Source organism: Oncorhynchus nerka, linkage group LG2 (assembly GCF_034236695.1).
Source record: "Oncorhynchus nerka isolate Pitt River linkage group LG2, Oner_Uvic_2.0, whole genome shotgun sequence".
NCBI classification, from domain to species: Eukaryota; Metazoa; Chordata; class Actinopteri; order Salmoniformes; family Salmonidae; genus Oncorhynchus; species Oncorhynchus nerka.
In genome coordinates this window covers 17,900,405-17,911,000 of record NC_088397.1, presented here as the reverse complement: position 1 = coordinate 17,911,000, position 10,596 = coordinate 17,900,405, and the positions used below count along the sequence as shown (strand labels likewise).

The 10,596-nt window shown below is 45.4% G+C and overlaps 1 pseudogene; it reads right to left on the bottom strand.

Moving 5' to 3' along the window:
• Positions 1 to 6,227: 6,227 nt before the first annotated feature.
• Positions 6,228 to 9,057, bottom strand: LOC115119121 (leucine-rich repeat-containing protein 3-like; annotated as a pseudogene).
• Positions 9,058 to 10,596: the final 1,539 nt, after the last annotated feature.

The following is a 10,596-nucleotide window of genomic DNA, read 5'->3' as shown; positions in this document are numbered from 1 at the left end:
ATACTCGGAGGGAATGCACACCGTGGGACCCCGGTCTGGACTCTCCACCGACGTGGCACCGATGGAAACTCCCAGACACCTTCCAGAACACTCCTCTGACCACCCCTGGAGAACCCCCTGTCTCCACGAAATTTTAGGATTGTGCCGGGCCAGCCAGGGAATCCCTAGCACCACTGGAAACGCAGGCGAATCAATAATATAGAGACTGATACGCTCCCTATGATTCCCCTGCGTCACCATGTCCAGTGGAACCGTGGCCTCCCTGACCATCCCTGACCCTAATGGCTGGCTATCTAGGGAGTGCACGGGAAAGGGAGAATCTATCGGCACAAGCAGAACACCTAACTTAAGTTCCTAGCTGCACCTGAATCGACTAGCGCCCTATGCTGGGACGAGGGAAACATTTTAAGGAAAAAAATCAAGACAAACATGTGACCAACAGGGGGTTCTGGGTGAGTTTGGTGCTGACTCACCTGGGGTGATCGAGAAGTGTTCCGCCTTCCATCTCGACTCCCAGACGGACTCTCCCAGTACAGATCAGCCTTATAATGCGTGTCTACAGTTCTACGACAGGTCTGATTCATATTAGGAAACATGCGTATGTATGGCGTGCACCAATTTTATGAATCTTAATATTTGTGTGTACAGTCTTCATAAATAGCTCACACAGATATTTAGTGTTCAATTTTAACAATGGTTATAAATGAGGCACTGTCTGGCATGTACATACCACCTGATGTTGCTGTTCGCTGGCTACTGAAAGGCAAGGGAGAGGAGGGGAAGATTGCTATGTTCCAAACACATGCGAGACAGATAAGGGGGGGGGGGGGGGACAGCCAAACACACTTTTTCCTAGCGTGCTCGTTCTCTCGACATACCAAGCAGGGTGCTGCTTACTAACCAGTAATGACGTTGCAACAAACAGTACATAGGAGGTAAGGAATGTAAATTAGCGTCCATACACCACTAGATAAGCATTTCTGGGAAACTTTAAAACTGTAAGCTGGGTCAGAAAACTGGACACTTATCCACTATTTTACGAGTTCGCCTTCTCGCCATCTGACGAGCATGTTGGAAGGGATAGTAGCTGATGGAGTTTGGCATGAGGGTTTCGGATGACCGGCGGCTGAGGTGCTTGATGATGGCTGTGGGGAGGTTATGAGCTGCCGTGGTGGCAGCGCCGATCCAGAAGGAGTAGGTGGTCAACAGCAACGGAGGGTGCCGCGTCAAGGCTCAGTGTGAGGAAGGCAATGGCTGTGGGGTGGAGATGAGTCCCGGCTGCAGGAGAGAAAGTGCCCAATCCTGGTTCTGCATGGGCGTAGGTGGGTGTGAAGTGGAAATGGGAGCTTGGGCCGGCTAGAGAAAAGGTGTATGCAGGACTCTTGGCCTAGGCTCTGTCCAATCTTACCATGGAGAAAGCCATGCAATGGCTGTGGGGATGGCGTGGGAGCAGTGATGTAATCAAGTCACTAGACCGCAAGCCCATGTCCCTTGGTAGCGCTAAAGCTGTGATCTAATCATTTAAGCTACAATTCAAGGCTAGCTTGGTAATGCAATAGCTAGTGAACATTTGCTGTTAAATTATGCGAGAGACTTTGACAACAAGTCACCACTAGTCCAAGTCACCACTTTTCGGGTTCGAGTTGAGTCACTGCGTGGAAACACTGCATGGGAGCATGGTACAAACTGCTAGAGAGAAGATGGGCGCGTGCAGGAGGTTCAGTCCTGGGATGGGTGAAGCGCATCTGAGGAAGGCCGTGTGATGGCTGCCTGGTGGAGTTGGAGGCTCTGTCCATCGCAGTGTAGTGAGACGAGACACTGGAGGTGTGGAGTGCAGGGAGGAATTTCAGGAGGTGCAAGGTTTGGTCCAGGCAAGGTGCCAGAGCTCTAGTAGGGGACCAAGATGGACTGGCCAAGTTGCACTTTAGTGAAGGAGCCGAGTCATCCACTCGATATGGTAGACGTTTTGCTTGCAGACATGCACTAGAGTGGAGCACATCAAATGTCAGATGCTGAGCTTAGCAACTGAGGACCTGAAAAGAGTGGAAGGGGCAAGAAGTTAGAGAAAGGAAGGCCCAACCCCCAGTCCTGGACCAAGGTTGTGCTGAACCCCCTACATGGGGTTGTGCCAGACCTCCCAGCACAAGGAAAGGCCTTGGACATGGACCAAGGTTGTGCTGGACTGGCCAGTGCAGGGAAAGGCCCTGGTCCAAGGTTGGGCTGGACTGGCCAGTGCAGGGAAAGGCCCTGGTCCAAGGTTGTGCTGGACTGGCCAGTGCAGGGAAAGGCCCTGGTCCAAGGTTGTGCTGGACTGGCTAGTGCAGGGAAAGGCCCTGGTCCAAGGTTGTGCTGGACTGGCCAGTGCAGGGAAAGGCCCTGGTCCAAGGTTGTGCTGGACTGGCCAGTGCAGGGAAAGGCCCTGGTCCAAGGTTGTGCTGGACTGGCCAGTGCAGGGAAAGGCCCTGGTCCAAGGTTGTGCTGGACTGGCCAGTGCAGGGAAAGGCCCTGGTCCAAGGTTGTGCTGGACTGGCCAGTGCAGGGAAAGGCCCTGGTCCAAGGTTGTGCTGGACTGGCCAGTGCAGGGAAAGGCCCTGGTCCAAGGTTGTGCTGGACTGGCCAGTGCAGGGAAAGGCCCTGGTCCAAGGTTGGGCTGGACTGGCTAGTGCAGGGAAAGGCCCTGGTCCAAGGTTGGGCTGGACTGGCCAGTGCAGGGAAAGGTCCTGGTCCAAGGTTGTGCTGGACTGGCTAGTGCAGGGAAAGGTTGATGTGGAGAGGGAGATATGGTAGTTCTTCTGGTAGTTGATCCAGGAGCCGGTGAATATCCACAGTCTTTTGTCAGGTTATCCTCTGGGGCTAACTGTCATCTTTAGCATCATCTTGCGCTGAGGTTGTCTTCATAACTGTGGGTTCATGTCCCCCAGTTTGGTGCATCTTTCAATGGATTACCATGTTGGTGGAATGAGTTAAGACTCACAAAGGTTTAAAAAGTTAGTTGCCTCCAAAATGATCCAGGCAGACAAAGAGTACAGGTCATGGCTGCCGGAATTGCTCACCTGGAGAAACTGCCAGAAGGTAAGAGGGGCTGCAGGGAAGGAGCGGTGTGGTGGGGTCACCGTGGAGGTAGGTCAGGGAGGGACGCCGTGAGGAGGAAGGAGCTGTACCGTGTCCAAAATGATCCAGGCAGACAAAGAGTACAGGTCATGGCTGCCGGAATTGCTCACCTGGAGAAACTGCCAGAAGGTAAGAGGGGCTGCAGGGAAGGAGCGGTGTGGTGGGGTCACCGTGGAGGTAGGTCAGGGAGGGACGCCGTGAGGAGGAAGAACACATTTCAAACATGAATTTTCACTCTGTGACGAGTCATAAGGTGGGAGCAGTCTGAGGATGGCTGGAGATCTGCCCCTAGCATGTGTGGTGGCCGAGGAAAGGGCCGCAGTAAGGGTCGTTTGTCCAGCAGACAGGGACCTGATTGTTTCTGGGACAGCTGTGTCAGAAAATTCCTCCCAAGGCAAACAGTCCATGCCTTACAGTTGTTGCCCAAGGGCCTTGCAGCACAGAAGGATTTGTTAGACAGATGTACAAAGGAAGGTACGATGGATTACGTTTAAATACTATGAGGGTGATTGATTAAGCAAGGGGATTCAGGTGACTGAGGTGGGCTTGTGGTTAATGAAGATTGGATGCAGGTGTGCAAATTGGCATGGTCACAGCTCTATGTCCATATATGGAGTTCTTTGTTAATAGGCAGCATTCCAATATGGGTGTCGGTGCCCATGTATGGAGTTCCTGCTCAAAACCACATTCCAATATGAAAGTATGCTCTAAAGCTGCATTTCAATATGGAAGACAATGCCCATATATGGAAGTTCCTGTTGTGGATTAGCTGTATCGTCCTCCAGAAACTGCATTATAACCTACACATGGTGCTACTATATAGTAGGGAAAGTATACTATATAGCACCCTGATTATACACACACTATAGGCCTATCATTCTTAAACTACTTGGCTCTGAGATCAAGGGGGAAGAGTGGAAAAGACAGAGAAAGCTGAGGAGACAAATTGAAGCAGCTATTAGGACAGCTCATAACACTCTAATTATACTAATTGTCTGGTCTAATGGGATATGAAGACAGAAGATCCTTTATTAAGTTCTGATTGTGTCATTGGAAAAGCTCATTTGGAAAATGACCTCAGAAAATAACCTTTAGATTTGGAGATGGACAAATGGTATAATTTCCCATTGGGCTATCATCATAGACAATAGTTGCAATTTCAAGAAATGTCACAATTACCATAAGGACTAGAATTTAAGTATGCACTTCCACTTCTTTCATATGCAGAAAGAATGGATTGATTGCCCTTAAAGTTCTTATTTGAATCTTGTAAGTAATATAAATTACTACTCTGCATTGAGTCATAGACAGTGTGTGTAAGTCTAGCTAAAATTCCACATTATGCAGATAAGTCAAATTAAACCAAATATTGATTAAAATGCCCCAAATGATTAATACAAACGTCTATATTGCTTTGGCCAGAGTCATTTACGCCAATTCACTGAACCACAATGAATCTTGATGTAGGGTAATCTTTCATTTCTCTCCATCTATTGATATTTCTATTATTCGGCATGTTATACTTTCCCTTTGGAAGCACCAGACACCAGGCCCCTGAGTTTGACCTGATAAACTAATGAGCCATAGGGCTCTGGTCAAAAGTAGTGCACTATGTAGGGAATAGGGTCCCATTTGGGACGCTCTGCAGAGGCTTCCTACTGCACACGCACTCCAATTCCACATCTATGACTCCATCCATAAATAGTATGTCTTTTCTAGGTAACGTTATTCTCATTCAGGGAAACAGAGTCTGCAGTCGAATCTCTCACATAAAAATCCAACTGAGATTTACACCGGCTCAGATATACATAGAATATCAAAGATGGGACAAGAGCAATCACGTTGGTAAAATGTCACGTCGTTGATCAATAAATGATTGTCCCTCAACATACAGGATTTGCTGTGAATGTTTTGTGTATTCTCTAGTGCATTTAGTGATAATAGTAAACAAGATATACATAACTCAGATTGAAGTTTCTGTACTGTTGGGCTACAACTAATAGGTTATACAATATGATGGTGAGAATCCTCTCAAGATTTATAGTTAAGCAATAAGGGGTGTGGTATATGGCCAATATACCACGGCAAAGGGCTATTCTTAGGCATGACGCAACTGCGGATATACCATGGCTGTCAGCCAATCAGCATTCAGGACTCAAACCACCCAGTTTATAATATAACTTAGATCACATCAGTGAATGTTGGTGAAATGGCATATCATTGATCAATAAATAACGATGCCACAACATAGGTCTTGTACACTAGTGAATTTAATTATACTATTAGGATTATACCAGATATACATTTGACCTATATATACTGTTGGGGTAAAACCAATAAACAACATTTGTTGGGTGAGCTTTAGTCCAGATTTGGATCGCATCAGTGAGAGGATTAACCTATTTTGGGTTTGAGTTATTCTTTGTTCCATGTCTTGCTCCTATAATAAATGGGGGAAAAATGTATTCCATGTTCAGCATGTGCTGTATAATTCATAATGATGTATGTTCTGTGGGAATAAATAGGAAATCTCATTATAAAGCCATACTTCAGATTTTAGTTTAGCCTCTGCAGGTCAGATAGGGTCAGAGTAGTGAGATTTCCTTTTGAGGCATTCCACCACATCTAATTTTTAAAACCACACTTTTTCCTAGAATACCTTCACAGCCTCCAAAATGGCACCCTATCCCCTATATAGTGACCTATGGCTCTGGTCAAAAGTAGTGCACTATATACGGTATAGGCTGCCATTTGGGGTACAGTCCTTATGAATAATAACACGATTTCCTGAAATGGGAGAAGGCAAAGTAGCAGCACAAACTGCAGTTGCAGAGATGAATATAATACAAGCTTAAGAGCTCAATCAGACACAGTACATATGAGATGAGAGAGAGACAGAGAAGAGAGAGAGAGAGAGAGATGAGACCGATAGAAACCACACACCACAATAAAGTGCACTCAACCATGTCCTCGGAAAGAGAGAAAGAAGATTGGACAACCTCATCATGAATTCAGTCATAAAAAGGAGGTGTAGCAATTCTCTTCCATATGCAAAATAAAAAGTCAAGGTATTCAGAAACGACTACCTTTCTGTTTCTGACGGAAACAAAACAGGATTACTAGTAGTTAGAGCCCTTTTTATTTCAGATATAAAAATTACAGCGCTTGATTCACAACCATTTTGCTAAGAATAATTAGAAACAGAGACGAGCGCAACAAGATCAAGACATATCCCCATATCCCGACAGACAAACACAGTTTTCATGGTCAACGTTTCTCCGTTTCAACACAAATCTCAATAAAACAATAGAATGTCTCCTTTTCTCACTTTCCTTTCATTAGTTTCTCTCTCCTAAACATAAACTACATCCCATACCATTAAAGGGACAAACATACAAACCAATAGAGACAAAACAATACAGAACACATACACTACTGAGGAAGTATAGACTACTTCCAACTGATGGTCATCATAGACTTTCTGACGCAACATCAGCATCGTCTGTAGAAGGGTGTTTGACAGTTTGGGAACTAAATCCGATATGAGTATTTAAAGATTTATGTCCTGAAAGTGGCATCACATTGATTGCCAAAATGAGTAATGGTAAATGATTCATAACACCCTTGACAACAACTAAAATATTTAACATGACATATTAAAGCTAGAATCTTCAGCTAAATCAATAACAAAGTGTTACCCCTCTGTTTAGTAAAAAGCCTGGAGAAATGGAACCACTGTCAAATTCATAGACATAGCTATGGACATAATCAAACAAATGACCGTTTTAACCAGGTTTTAAAGCCATACAGTATTTGTTTACATTTACCTTGTTTGCAAACATTGAAGCAAACAAAGCACATATCTGGGGTTCTGATTGGGTACGACAGTTGAACTAAGCTCATGAGGCATTTATACATTATATTCCTTAAGAAGCAATGGGTGTGTATCATTCATTTATAAGTCAAAGAATGGATCTAACAACTCCCACTGGGCAAAAATTGATTGAATCAACGTTGTTTCCACCATCCGTTAAAATCCAAAATCTATGTGATGATGTTGAATCAATGTGGGAAACTGATTAGATTTGAAAAAAGTCATCAACGTAAGGGAATGTCGTATTTTTTCCAATGACATGGTGAAATGTTTTGTTGATTTCACATCGAATTGACGTTAGTTGACAACTCAACCAAAATTAGATCAAAACTAGACACATTGAAATGACATCTGTGCCCAGTGGGTAAGGATTCAACATTTGCTTTCACAGTGCCTAGGTTGAGGTACTGTTTACTGTTTCTAGGCACTTGAAGACACAAGATGAACATTCAGTCCAGTGTAACAGCCAATCACAATGACTAGATCAATAGTACTGTATAGCACTGCAACCAATCACACAACAACCAAATCAATATGGAGACACTTTCAGAGACTTATACAATATATTTCTCATTAAATCCTACTGTTGTGAAAACATATGACGATGAGAAGTAGAGCTCATGTTCCTTCCCAATAAACAATAAATACTGTAAAATAAAAACAGTCGACAAAAAAGTAGGTCAGAATTGAGTCAGAAATCTCAAAAGGTATTGACCCCATGACTTCATAAACAGTCGACACAAAAAGGGGCACGTTGATTGCACTGACGAACCCGAGGCCCACTGCGAGCCGGTCAGGCACGTGCAGACGGGCAGGTGCAGTCCAGTGGCTCGTCCAGAGGCCCGTCTTCACATTCAAAATAGTTACATACACCTTGCAAGTTTGCCACTGTGTGAACTATCCCATGGACACGTAAGAACCCCCACCACTGTCACTGACACCACACATAGACCACTGCTAGAGCACAGTGCTGGCTGTGTCAAAGTCCTTGCTGGTCTGGGAGGAGCTGGGTAGAGACTTGAGGTACTCCATGTGTCTCCTTGCGTCCTCCTGGTTGTGCCTGACGTAGTAGATGACGTAGGTGATCACCATGGCGAACCAGCAGAACATGGTCACGAACATGGCCACGTCGGTGGTCTTGTGGTGGAAGTTACAGAAGTTGATGCCAGAGTCCAGGACCTGAATGACGGGCCGGCCGGTGTACTCGTCCTGGACAGAGGTGTGGCAGCTCACCTCGTTGACCGTCTCAGGGTCCAGCCTCAGCTCCCTCAGTACCTCCTGGAGGGAACACTCGCAGTGCCAGGGGTTGTTGGAGAGTCTTATACGGGCACTCAGCTTGGTGAAGGCCTCCTTGGGGACGCTGCGGAGCTGGTTGTTGGAGAGGTCCAGGGAGCGGAGTCCCTCGGAGACCCCCAGGAAGGCCCCTGCGTCGATACTCTCGATGTGGTTATGCGACAGGTCCAGCTCCTTGAGGCGGCGGAGGTCCTTGAAGGCCTGGTTGGGGATGTGGCTGATCCGGTTGGATGAGAGCAGGAGGGTGACGGTGTCTTCCGGTAGGTCCGGGGGATCTGGTCAAGGCTCCGTGAGACGCACTGCACCACCACGCCATTCCTCTCCGAGCAGTGGCAGCTCTTGGGGCATGGTGTCACCATGACAACCATGAGGGCCACCACGAGACACAACGTCCTCACGGGGGAAGTGGAGACACAGAAAGAAGAAGGGAACAGGACTTGCCAATGTGGCTGAGGAGGCCCCATTAGCTCAGCCGGTAAAATACCTGACTATCCCTGCGGTTCCAGAACAGGTTTCAATGATTATTGATGGTACATAGCAGCTACTCATATACATATAATTTGATCCTGTACCAGATTAATAACCCTCTATCTTCATCCCCATATCCATCCATTAGAGTCCAGTGAAGTGACTGTAGAGTTTGACCAAAGACAGTCCGGAGGAATACAAAAGATGGGTTCCAACTAGACAGAAGAGGAAAGGAGTGGGCATATCATTTCGTTCCAGACATACTGTAGCACAAGTTTCAGGACAGCCTATCACTCAGTCCTCTGAAGGCAAGGAATCTGAAATAGAGAGAGAGAGAGAGAGAGAGAGAGAGAGAGAGAGAGAGAGAGAGAGAGAGAGAGAGAGATTAAAAGAGAGATTAAAAGAGAGATTAAAAGAGAGAATAAAAGAGAGAAACAGGCCATGGCTATTTCTTTAATGATCCATTTAGTGGATTTTTTCAAATGTTGTAAGTCTGTGAGGTTCTGGGTATAAAAGTTTGAGAGAAACAGGCCATGGCAATTTCTTTAATGATCCATTTATTGGAAAATCGTTTTGTTGTAACTCTGTGAAGTCCTGGGTAGATGAACATAACAAAGCATGTTTGAGCTGTAGTAGGGAGACAAGCCAGTGTTTGAGATGTAGTAGTGAGATATAGTAGTGAGCTGTAGTAGTGAGATGTAGTAGTGAGAGAAGCCAGTGTTTGAGATGTAGTAGTGAGACAAGCCAGTGTTTGAGATGTAGAGAGTGAGACAAGCCAGTGTTTGAGATGTAGTAGTGAGACAAGCCAGTGTTTGAGATGTAGTAGTGAGACAAGTGAGTGTTTGAGATGTAGTAGTGAGACAAGCCAGTGTTTGAGATGTAGTAGTGAGACAAGCCAGTGTTTGAGATGTAGTAGTGAGAGAAGCCAGTGTTTGAGATGTAGTAGTGAGACAAGCCAGTGTTTGAGATGTAGTAGTGAGACAAGCCAGTGTTTGAGATGTAGTAGTGAGATGTAGTAGTGAGACAAACCAGTGTTTGAGATGTAGTAGTGAGACAAGCCAGTGTTTGAGATGTAGTAGTGAGACAAGCCAGTGTTTGAGATGTAGTAGTGAGACAAGCCAGTGTTTGAGATGTAGTAGTGAGATGTAGTAGTGAGACAAACCAGTGTTTGAGATGTAGTAGTGAGACAAGCCAGTGTTTGAGATGTAGTAGTGAGACAAGCCAGTGTTTGAGATGTAGTAGTGAGACAAGCCAGTGTTTGAGATGTAGTAGTGAGACAAGCCAGTGTTTGAGATGTAGTAGTGAGACAAGTCAGTGTTTGAGATGTAGTAGTGAGATGTAGTAGGAGACAAGCCAGTGTTTGAGATGTAGTAGTGAGAGAAGCCAGTGTTTGAGATGTAGTAGACAAGAGATTTGAGATGTAGTGAGATGTTTGAGATGTAGTAGTGAGACAAGTCAGTGTTTGAGATGTAGTAGTTTGAGATGTAGTAGTGAGACAAGCCAGTGTTTGAGATGTAGTAGTGAGACAAGCCAGTGTTTGAGATGTAGTAGTGAGACAAGCCAGTGTTTGAGATGTAGTAGTGAGAAGTAGTGTTTGAGATGAGATAGTGAGACAAGTCAGTGTTTGAGATGTAGACAAACCAGTGTTTGAGATGTAGTAGTGAGACAAGCCAGTGTTTGAGATGTAGTAGTGAGACAAGCCAGTGTTTGAGATGTAGTAGTGAGACAAGCCAGTGTTGTAGTGAGATGTAGTAGTGAGACAAGTCAGTGTTTGAGATGTAGTATAGTGAGATGTAGTAGATGTAGTAGTGAGATGTAGTGTCGAGACAAGTTGAGATGTAGTAGTGAGA